Below are 10040 nucleotides of genomic sequence, written 5' to 3' on the forward strand. Positions count from 1 at the left end.
AACTAAAAAACAAACAAACAAAAAAAAAAACATTGCCTTTTTTTTTTTTTAAACTTCTCTTAGAGAGAGAGGATCAATGTAAATGAATGTAAATGGAAGACAGGGACACAGGGACAGAGAGGAAATCTTAAGTAGGCTCGAAACTCAGAAGGAACCCCGACTCAGGGCTGGATCACAGGTCCCTGGGATCATGAGCCCAAATCAAGAGTCTGATGCTCAAATGGCTGAAACACCCAGGTGCCCTGCAATTTCTACACGCCCGGAATTCAGGAGAAAAAGATCACAGGTCCTCCGGCCTGGGGCGCAAGGCTTACCTGAGAACTGGCCATTTTTTCCTTCACCTCCTCTTCAAGATTTCTTTCTCAGAAGATCTTTGTGGAGAAAACACAGCACAAGTAGGAGAAAATGTCGGTAAAGACACCAACACTGCCTCTTCACCTCCTGTAACCTGATCGCCTGCAGGCAGGGCTTTGAAATGCAAAAAAGGCCCAAGTTCCTAGTCCTTTGTGTCTGGAGCTATTCAGAAACTGTCAGCTCCCACTTGGAGACCAATCACTGAGTTTCCCTTCTCTGCTTTCAGTGGCCCTCCCCTCCCACATGAGCCCACAAATTCTGTTTGAGCATAGAAAAATGTTCCTACGCAGACCTGACACACCCCAACTCCTGTACAGGAGACCCTATTACCTCCCCTTGAGGAAAAGCCTGCACTCAACTATCATAAATTATTGGGAAGCCTTCCTTCTCAACCCTGGGCCTCACTTAGAATTATAATAGGAGGGGCACCTGTGTAGCTCAGTAGGTCCAGGGTCCGACCTCAGCTCAGGTCATGATCTCACGGTCTGTGAGTTTGAACCCCATGTCTGCCGCTGTGCTGACAGCTCAGCGCCTGAAGCCTGCCTCAGATTCTGTGCCTCCCTCTCTCTCTGCCCCAACCCACTCGCATTCTGTCTCTGTCTCTCTCAAAAATAAGTAAACATTAAAAAAAAAAAAGAATTATAATAGGAAAAGATAGAATTCAGAAGGCAGAAAGGGAAAGATTAGGACCTGAGGTCCCTGGGTGGGGAAAAACACTTTTTTTTCCAAAACACTGGAACAATGCTGGGAGTGTCTGACCACAGCAAACCCCCTCAGGTGTAAGGTTCCTCTTAAACATGTAACACATATCACCGACTTCCCTTCAGGTTCCCCTCAGGAATTTGACAGAAGACCCAACTTAGTGGTAGAACATAAAACGTATGACCCACAAGGAACTGTGGGGCCTCACCATCCCGAGTACAATGGGAATGAGACAATCAGGAATGGAAAACCCAACACCTAGAGTTAGCAAGCCAATACGAGTAGGTGGTGAAAAGGAAATAGGGGAAAGGGAAGGTGGGAGAGACCCAATCCTCACAAAACAAAGATCCTTGCCTATTGTCTCGGGTTTTCACCCTCCGACACCCCTCTGTGTACAGCGAGCTTTCCTACCACTCTCCCTTAGACACTAATCACCTCTGCCTGTGGCTCATTTTGTGCCCACCTCTTCTTTCTTTGAAGCAGGAAGACCAGGAATCCCTGGTGTTGAGGTCAAAAATCCTGCACCTGAATCCCCTGGAGCACTTCCCTGAAACCACACTGTGGTTTCCACCCACTCAGTTGAGAGAATGTGAGGGGGAGGGCAGCAGCAATGATCCTTCTTGAAACTCCACAGGTGATCCTACTGGGAAGCATTTGGGGAGGAGATCAGCAAAGCACAGTCACCCAGGCTAGGGATGTTGTCCAGATTAAAATCCATGCCTTCTCCACTGACCAGAGTTTGTGGAGATTTACACATTCTCCCTCTTTCTGCTACACAGAGGGAGACACCCTTCCAAATGGAACTTACCCTGATACATGCAAATGTCTGTTACAAAGGAAACCTGTCCTGGGTTTCAGAGCTTTTCCTTGGTCTGTTTCAAATAATCCTTCTGGCAAAGAGACATAATTAGACTCGATGAGCTGCTGTCCTTCAGGAGGAAAGTTTATTTCCCTAAGTCACTGCCAGGTAGTTTTCCAAATGCAATATATATATTTTAATGTTTATTTATTTCTGAGAGAGAGGCACAGAGCATGAGCAGAGGAGGCACAGAGAGAGAGGGAGACATGGAATCTGAAGCAGGTTCCAGGCTCTGAGCTGTCAGCACCCAGCCCAACACATGGATCCAACCCTCCAAACCATGAAACCATGACCTGAGCCAAAGTCAGACACTTAACTGGGCCACCAAGGCGCCCCAGAAATTCATGTTTATTGAGAGGTATCATGATTCATGCACTGATAATGAATACGCGACAATCTAATTGTTTTATGGTAGCCTAGTACAATCAATACAATGGCTTCAAGGTAGACCAGCCTGTACACAAATGAGTGGCTCCTCATAAAATTGTTACAAATCTGACCTTTCTGTCCAGTGTAGGTTGTCTTATCCATTTTCAGTCTTGATGATTGACTAAGCATGTTCCCAGGTTAATGACATGTGTATGGGGTTTTTTTCCCACATGAATCCTCTGATGATCACCATCATTGGAGGATAGGTTAGGGATTTTCCCACATTCATTATATTTGTAATGATTCTCTCCTAAATATATACTCTTCTGTATACTAAGGTTGGAGCTTTGATAAAACACTTCCCTACATTTATTACAGTCATAATGGTTCTCTGGAAGATGAGTCTTCAGATGTTTATTAACGTTTGAACGCTGCTTAAATATTGCTTAAATGCTGCTTAAATGCAGACTGCATTGAGGAATCCTGTTTTCATTGAAAGTGTTGTGGTTTTGTTTTAAGGTTGACTGCTCAGTGAAGACCTCTCAACGGGATACCACCTACCACTTTTTTTCATTTTTAAATCTCTGATTTTCAGAAATATTTGATTGAAAAGTGAATGCAATCCTATTGTCAAAAGGGTACAAATAAGTATTTTCAGCATAGACTAGGTCACCTTCCAGGTTTTCCAAATTTTTGTTCTGCATATATGTATGTTTGACCATTTGATTTGAGTCTTTGCTTATAGAAACACACCACTTTGCAGTAGTGCAGTTAGAAAGGGGGGTTCTAAAATGTTTATATCCTTCACCATTTTGTGCAGTGAGACTCTTATTATGGGTAATTGTCTCCCTTTGGATATGTCCTTCATGATAGCTTTGATGCCCTTCACCCTCCCCAACACTGTTCCAGTCTCTCATTAAGCATACTTTCTCAAGGTCACTATGTTTATGTCTACCTACTGACAGTCTTTGGAAACAAGTTTCTATGCACATCTTTGGGAGGAGGCTCTGGGTGCCATTTGAAGATACAGCTGAAAGGTAATGAATAAAAGTAAAATCAATCCACTACTGTCAGATGAATACAGTTAAAATTTCTGATACACAAAACTAAAATCAGAGACTTTCAACTTAAGGACAAATGAATCATTAGTTTTTATACTTCACTCAGAATGTATCTGAATTTCATCTCTCAGTTTTTGGTTTTTTTTAATATATAGTGATTGTTGGCACATTTTACAACTTTGATGGTATTTGTTTATTAAGAAATGAAATGCTCAGGGCATTGAGCATCAGACTCTTGATTTCAGCTCAGGTCACCATCTCATGATTTGTGAGTTGAAGCCCCATGCCTGGCTCTGCAGTGACAGAGTGGAGCCTACTTGGGATTCCCTCCCTTTCTCTCTGCCCCTCTGCCTCTCTCTCTCTCTCTCTCTCTCTCTCTCAACATACACTTTTAATACAAACTTAAAAATAATGAAATGAAAACTTTTTGTCTGCTGGATTCTAAAGGATGGGTGATACCCTTAAATTCTGTGGAATAGGACAGAACTATTAACATAGTTCATTTCTTAAGGTCTTTTAAGTGCTTAATTCATAAAAGTTTTCATGAGAGCTTTCCATGGGAGATTTTAATGAATATTCTTTACACCTTTATTGTCCATGAACACATGCCAATAATTCAAAATGTTCCTTTCTTCATGGGTACACAGTCACACTTTAAAATTATAGATACACAGGGTCACTTGGGTGTCTCAGTTGCTTCACCATCCAACTCCTGATTTCAACTCAGGTCATGATCTCATGGTTGGGATTCTCTCTCTCTCCTTCTCTCCCTGATCCTCCCCTCCTTGTGCTCTGTCTCTTTCAAAATCAGTAAACCTTAAAATAAAATTATAGTAGGTATCCTTTAAATAATTCATCTTTCTTATGTAGAATTTTTTGGGTTATATTTTCTCTTATTCTGGTTTGCAATTCCATAATAATATGCTTCCTTTTGTATAGAAATTTCCACAGCATTATTTAGGTGTGGTTTTGTTTTTACCTGTATGTTTTGTTATAGAGTGACAATTTTCAACTCGTTACATTTTTGGACAATGTGAGTGTAACTCAAATATGAATTGGTTTTGTTCCCTTTGTCATTAAAAGTATCTATGTGTTTGTCTGTAGAAATATTACCCATGTGTCCTTTGTGACTCACCTTGTGTATTTCTTCCCTTGGTTAGTGGTCAGTGAATGTTGTATTATGTCTACGGGAATTGTTAGAATAATAGAATCCATGACATCATCTATTTATTGGTGAATGTATTATCAGTAGGTATTTTCATTGTGGTTCCCTTAGAGATTACTTAAAACATCTTAAAGGCATAACAACTATTATATGTGTCACTAGCCCCACGTCAGTCTGAGCCATTGTAGTTGGATGACATTCCACTGAAGCTGATCCACAGCTGGCAGAATACTCAGTCCTGCTTGAGCTCCATGATGTGTTCTACTCTGAGGATTGTGCAAAGTACTGATTAGTTGAGGAGCAGTTCACCAGTCATAGGCAGTGAGTATTTCTGCCTCAAACAGTGCACCTAGTTTTTAGGCTAGATGCCCCTCTCTTCATGCACAGCTCACGTAGCATTTTTTCCCCATCTGGTGGGGAGCAGAAAGAGGATGTCTGTCCATTGTAGAGACTGACACCATGAAGTTGGGAACCAGGCTGTGCTCACATTTAACACTGGCACAAGTGACAATAACGATGCATTTTGGGGTAGCTGTTGTTTTGTGTTCTGCTATACCATGAAAAGGCCAATGTGTACTTTGTAGAAAGGAAGATGCATATTTTCTAGTATGTATACAGTGAGTGTATAGATGCCCATGTCAGATGAAATGGCTCATATACCCTATGGTGCACTCTGGCTTCTCCGTTTCTTCCCTGTGGTATTGTCCACCTGCAGCCATGTGTTCACAGTTGCTCTCTCATGGCCACAGATGTGTGCCCCTCCATCAGCTATCAGACTGTGTTCCATGCAGCAAGGAGGGAGTATAAATCAGATGGGACTTCAGGAATTTATTTTGCAACCACTCCTGTTTCATTCAGGGAAGGCCATCCTTTTCAAGGCCCCTCTCTCTTCATCTCATGGACCTGAACATTGGCAAACCACAACTCTAACTAAGAATGTATCTGTAAGACAGGTGGATACGTGAGATGGTTGGGAATGGGCAGTGTAACCTGAAGTGCTTCAAGGCATCTGACACTAAGGACATCATGCCTTGCACTGGAATCAGATGTTATGAAAAATCCCCTGAAATTTAGAGTATGCCTACCCAGATTCACAAGAATTTATCATGTATGCAAATGGGGTGCTAATTCTCTATACCTGAGTACAAACAACTAATTAAGAGTGTAATTATTTATTGTGTTATAGGAAAAGTCATGAAATGCAGATTCAGAGTAAGAATGTTGCCATATTCAACTCCATTATAAAATATAACATCTATTAACATGTGGCCATATGTGTTTCATATCTTACTTGATGAAATATTTGAATAAATTCAAATTCATGTAAATTTGTATTATTTGATGAAAGAATCTGAGGACAAGTGTATTTTTGGGTGATTCCAGCATACTCAATGAGGAACATGAGACATGGAAGATGTGAAAACTGAACCAGACTATGTTAGAGTCAGACTTATTTATGAATAAAGCAAATGTGTATGTTGTGTGTGTGTGTGTGTGTATCACACCGCTAACATCACCACAAACACAGAAGGTTTCTAAGACTTTAAATTTTTTAACGTTTATTCATTTTTTGATAGAGAGAGACAGAGCATGAGTGGGGGAGGGGCAGAGAGAGAGAGGGAGACACAGAATCCAAAGGAGGCTCCTGGCTCTGAACTGACAGCACAGACCTGATGTGTGCTCAAACGCACGGACTGTCAGATCATGACTGAACCAAAGTCGGATGCCCAACCGACTGAGCCACCCAGGTGCCCCTAAGAGTGACCTTTAATGTGTATAACTCAGGGATGACCTTTGATTTAGTTACTGCAGAGACTGTCAAATTTATTTTGAATCAGATTTACCTGAAGCACTTATAAAATATCAGATTTCTAGGTCTCTTCCCATGTTACCATTTCAATACTTCTGGGCTGTAACTCCCCAATTTTCCTTTCTCACACGTTCTCAGGTGATGCCTAAGGGCCATGTTTTGGAGCCTACTTGGAGAATAAACATCTGGGGGCATATTTATGGTTGTCCTCTTCAATAAAAATATTATTTTATTTTTGGTGGTGCCTGAATGGTTCAGTTGGTTAAGCATTCGACTTCGGCTCAGGTCATGATCTCGTGGTTTGTGAGTATAAGCTCCTCATCAGGCTCTGCACTGAGCATGGAGCCTGCTTCAGATCCTCTGTCTCCTAGTCTTTCCACCCCTCTCCAGCTTCTACTTGCTCTTTCTCTCTCAAAAATAAACAAATATTAAAAAAAAAAAAGATATTAGCCCATGAAGAATGTAGTCAGATACACAGATGACCATGAAATTGTTGTAGGTGGATGTGGTCTTGGTTTCTAGATGGGAAAGTAGGCTCATGTGTAGTCTGGGCTTCTCCTGTGTTTTAACCTGGAAAGGTTGACCAGTGTACCTTGTCCTCAGTAGTCAAATAAATAGTGACTCTGTTACCTCACATCAGTAGAAAAGCAATCAGATTTGTCCAAGTGCATAAAATCGTAAGGGTTAAAATCTTTACAATAAAGCATTAATAACAGTGAACCATGCATTTTAAAGGTTATAGAATGACTTTAGACTTTGGTGAACAGTGTAGTTTGGATTTCATTTTTCATGGAGTACATAGCCCACAACTTATGTTTCCCTGCTGTTTTCACTGTTTTTGAATATAAATATTGAACCATGGAAAATGGCAGCTGTGTATTGAGAGTGGAAATGATCTTCCCTGGTCCAGATTTTCACTGGAAACCTGCAGGATTTCTTTTTTTTTTTTTTTAATGTTTATTTTTGAGACAGAGAGAGACAGAGCATGAATGGGGGAGGGTCAGAGAGAGAGAGGGAGACACAAAATCTGAAACAGGCTCCAGGCTCTGCACTGTCAGCACAGAGTCCGACATGGGGCTGGAACTCACAGACCGTGAGATCATGACCTGAGCCAAAGTCGGACACTCATTCGACTGAGACACCCAGGCGCCCCAGAAACCTGCAGGATTTCTAATGTCGTCATTTTCCTTTACTGTAGTGGAACCAGGCAAGGTTGACAGGTTTTTCTTCTGTGGGACCTGGGACACCAAACGATTTATATGCACATGAAAACTTGGAAGCACAGAAGTGCTTACCAGCCTGGGTTTACAATAAACATCCCTTAGCTAGTTTTAAGAACCAGCATCACCTGTGCCCCCTGCCAAGTCTGTCTATTGGTTAGGGTGAGAGCATCGGTGCTGCTTTAACTACAAGCTCCAGGTGATTCTCAGGTGAGGCCAGGGTGAAGCAGGAGGATTCGCAGCCATATTTGGGAGGGCCGTATCTGCCAGCCTTTCACTAAAAGAGATGTTGATAGTCATTCAACTCTGTAAGCATATAGACAAGAAACTGTTGGAAAAAGGACGTTTTCTTTACAATTACCGTGGTATATGATGCATTTTTGTTTTTGTGAAATCGATTCTACTGGTGTCAAAATACCACCCTCGTGTAGCATTAAGAAAAGCAAGTTGAGAATAAGTTTGATGTGACAATATTTATAGAAACATTGAACCCAGGACAAGGTATTTTAGCACCTGTGTGTTAGTCAATTTCAAGTGCAATTTCACATACACTCTGAATTTGCATAAGAGGGAGGATCCACCTCTACTTGAAAAATAGTTATCTCTGAAGGTCTAGCTATTTTTGACTGACAGGAATTACTGTTACTTTTTAAATATTTTATAAGCATATACTTTATAATTTTCCTATTATAATTCATGATATGCCTGATGTAGTTGTTTTCTATCACTACCATAACCAGTCATCATAATTTTATGGGCAAATATTCACACAATTGTGTTGTTAATAAGTGTGGAATTTCAGTGGACTTGGCTTTACTTTCTGTTCAGGGTCTTGTGAGGTTAAAAATCAAGGTTTCATGAGGCAAATATATTCTAGGTCACCACCCTCATTCCCTTATCCTTATGCATGCACAACCACTAGTCTGCTTAAGTTTTTTTTTCCTACTTTTATTCAGAAAGAAGTTGTACACCTTAGGTTAATATAATGTGTCACTTAAGGATTTGATACATGTATATATTGCAAAGTATTTACCATAAATCTAGTTAACATCCATCACCTCACAGAAATTTCTTGGGTGTGATAAGTTTTAGGAGTTACTCCCTTTAGCATCTTCAAATAGGCAATCAGTATTGTGAAAGCCAGCATATACCTTATATATGCACCCCATTATCTACTTTTCTGATAGGGGCCACAAATGTTTTTCAAGTCTTGGCTTTTATGAATGTTACATTTTGTTGAGTATTTACACACTTGAGATTTTTGTTTTGTACTTCTAATTGGCTTCTGGTTTTATGTCATTGTGTTTGAAAAAGATACTTCATGAATTTTTTTTTTAAATTTTGTTCCTTTGGAGATGAACAGCACAAGAGTGAGCATACAAGCAGGGGAGGGACAGAAAGGAAGGGAGGGAGAGAGAATCCCAAGCAAGCTCCACACTGTGATTGTGGAGTCTGATGGGGGACTTAAACCCAAGAACTGTGAGATTGTGACCGGAGCCAAAGTCAAGACTTGGACACTTTTGAGCCACCCAGGCACCCTGCTTCATAGGATTTCAATCTTAAATTTATTAAGATTGATTTTGTGACCCAGCATATAACATATACTAGAGAATGTTCCATATGTACATGAGAAGAACGTGTTTCTTTTACCTGTTGGATGGAATGTTGTAAGACACCTACTTAATGGCATTGAAGTCTGATATTATTGATTTTCTGTCTGGACAATCTACTCATTATGGAAAGGTTCACTATTGAAATCCCCTGCTAATATATCTTGTCTTTTTCTCTATTCTTGTCTGTTAATAGTTGCTTTATATTTAGGTGCTTTTCTGTGGGGTGGACAAATATTTACCAAAGTTCTATCCTTGTGTTGAATTGACTTTTATTTTCTATTATGTCTTATCTTAAAAAAAATTTTTTTATGTTTATTTTTGAGAACAAGAGAGACAAAGCTTGAGTGGGTAGGGTCTAAGAGACAGGGAGACACAGAATCTGCAGCAGGCTTCAGGCTCTGAGCTGTCAGCACAGAACCCGATGTGGGGCTCGAACTCACAGACCACGAGATCATGACCTGAGCGGAAGTAGGCAGCTTACCTGACTAAGCCACCCAAGTGCCCCTCTATTTATTCTTTTTTTAGGGAAAGCTTGTTATATTGCTTTAAAAAACTATAAAAGATATATATATATATATATATATATATATGTATATATACATATATATTTAACAAACAAAACTAGTTTTTAAAAATAAATAACTCTAATGTATCAAACTTTGACCACATCAACACAACTATCTGATGCACAAAAAGATTATTAAGTAGTTCAGGCAATAAACACAATTAAATGTCTTGTCAATGCAGACACTACATGAATATACAAATCTATTGGTTTAATGTAACACAGACAAATTCTAAATACATGTGAGGATGAAAGGATTCATGAAAGGATTCATGTTTTCTATTTGGTGAATACATATATAATGTATAAAACCTTTAGTAAC

This window comes from Panthera tigris, chromosome E2 (assembly GCF_018350195.1).
Source record: "Panthera tigris isolate Pti1 chromosome E2, P.tigris_Pti1_mat1.1, whole genome shotgun sequence".
Classification (NCBI taxonomy): Eukaryota; Metazoa; Chordata; class Mammalia; order Carnivora; family Felidae; genus Panthera; species Panthera tigris.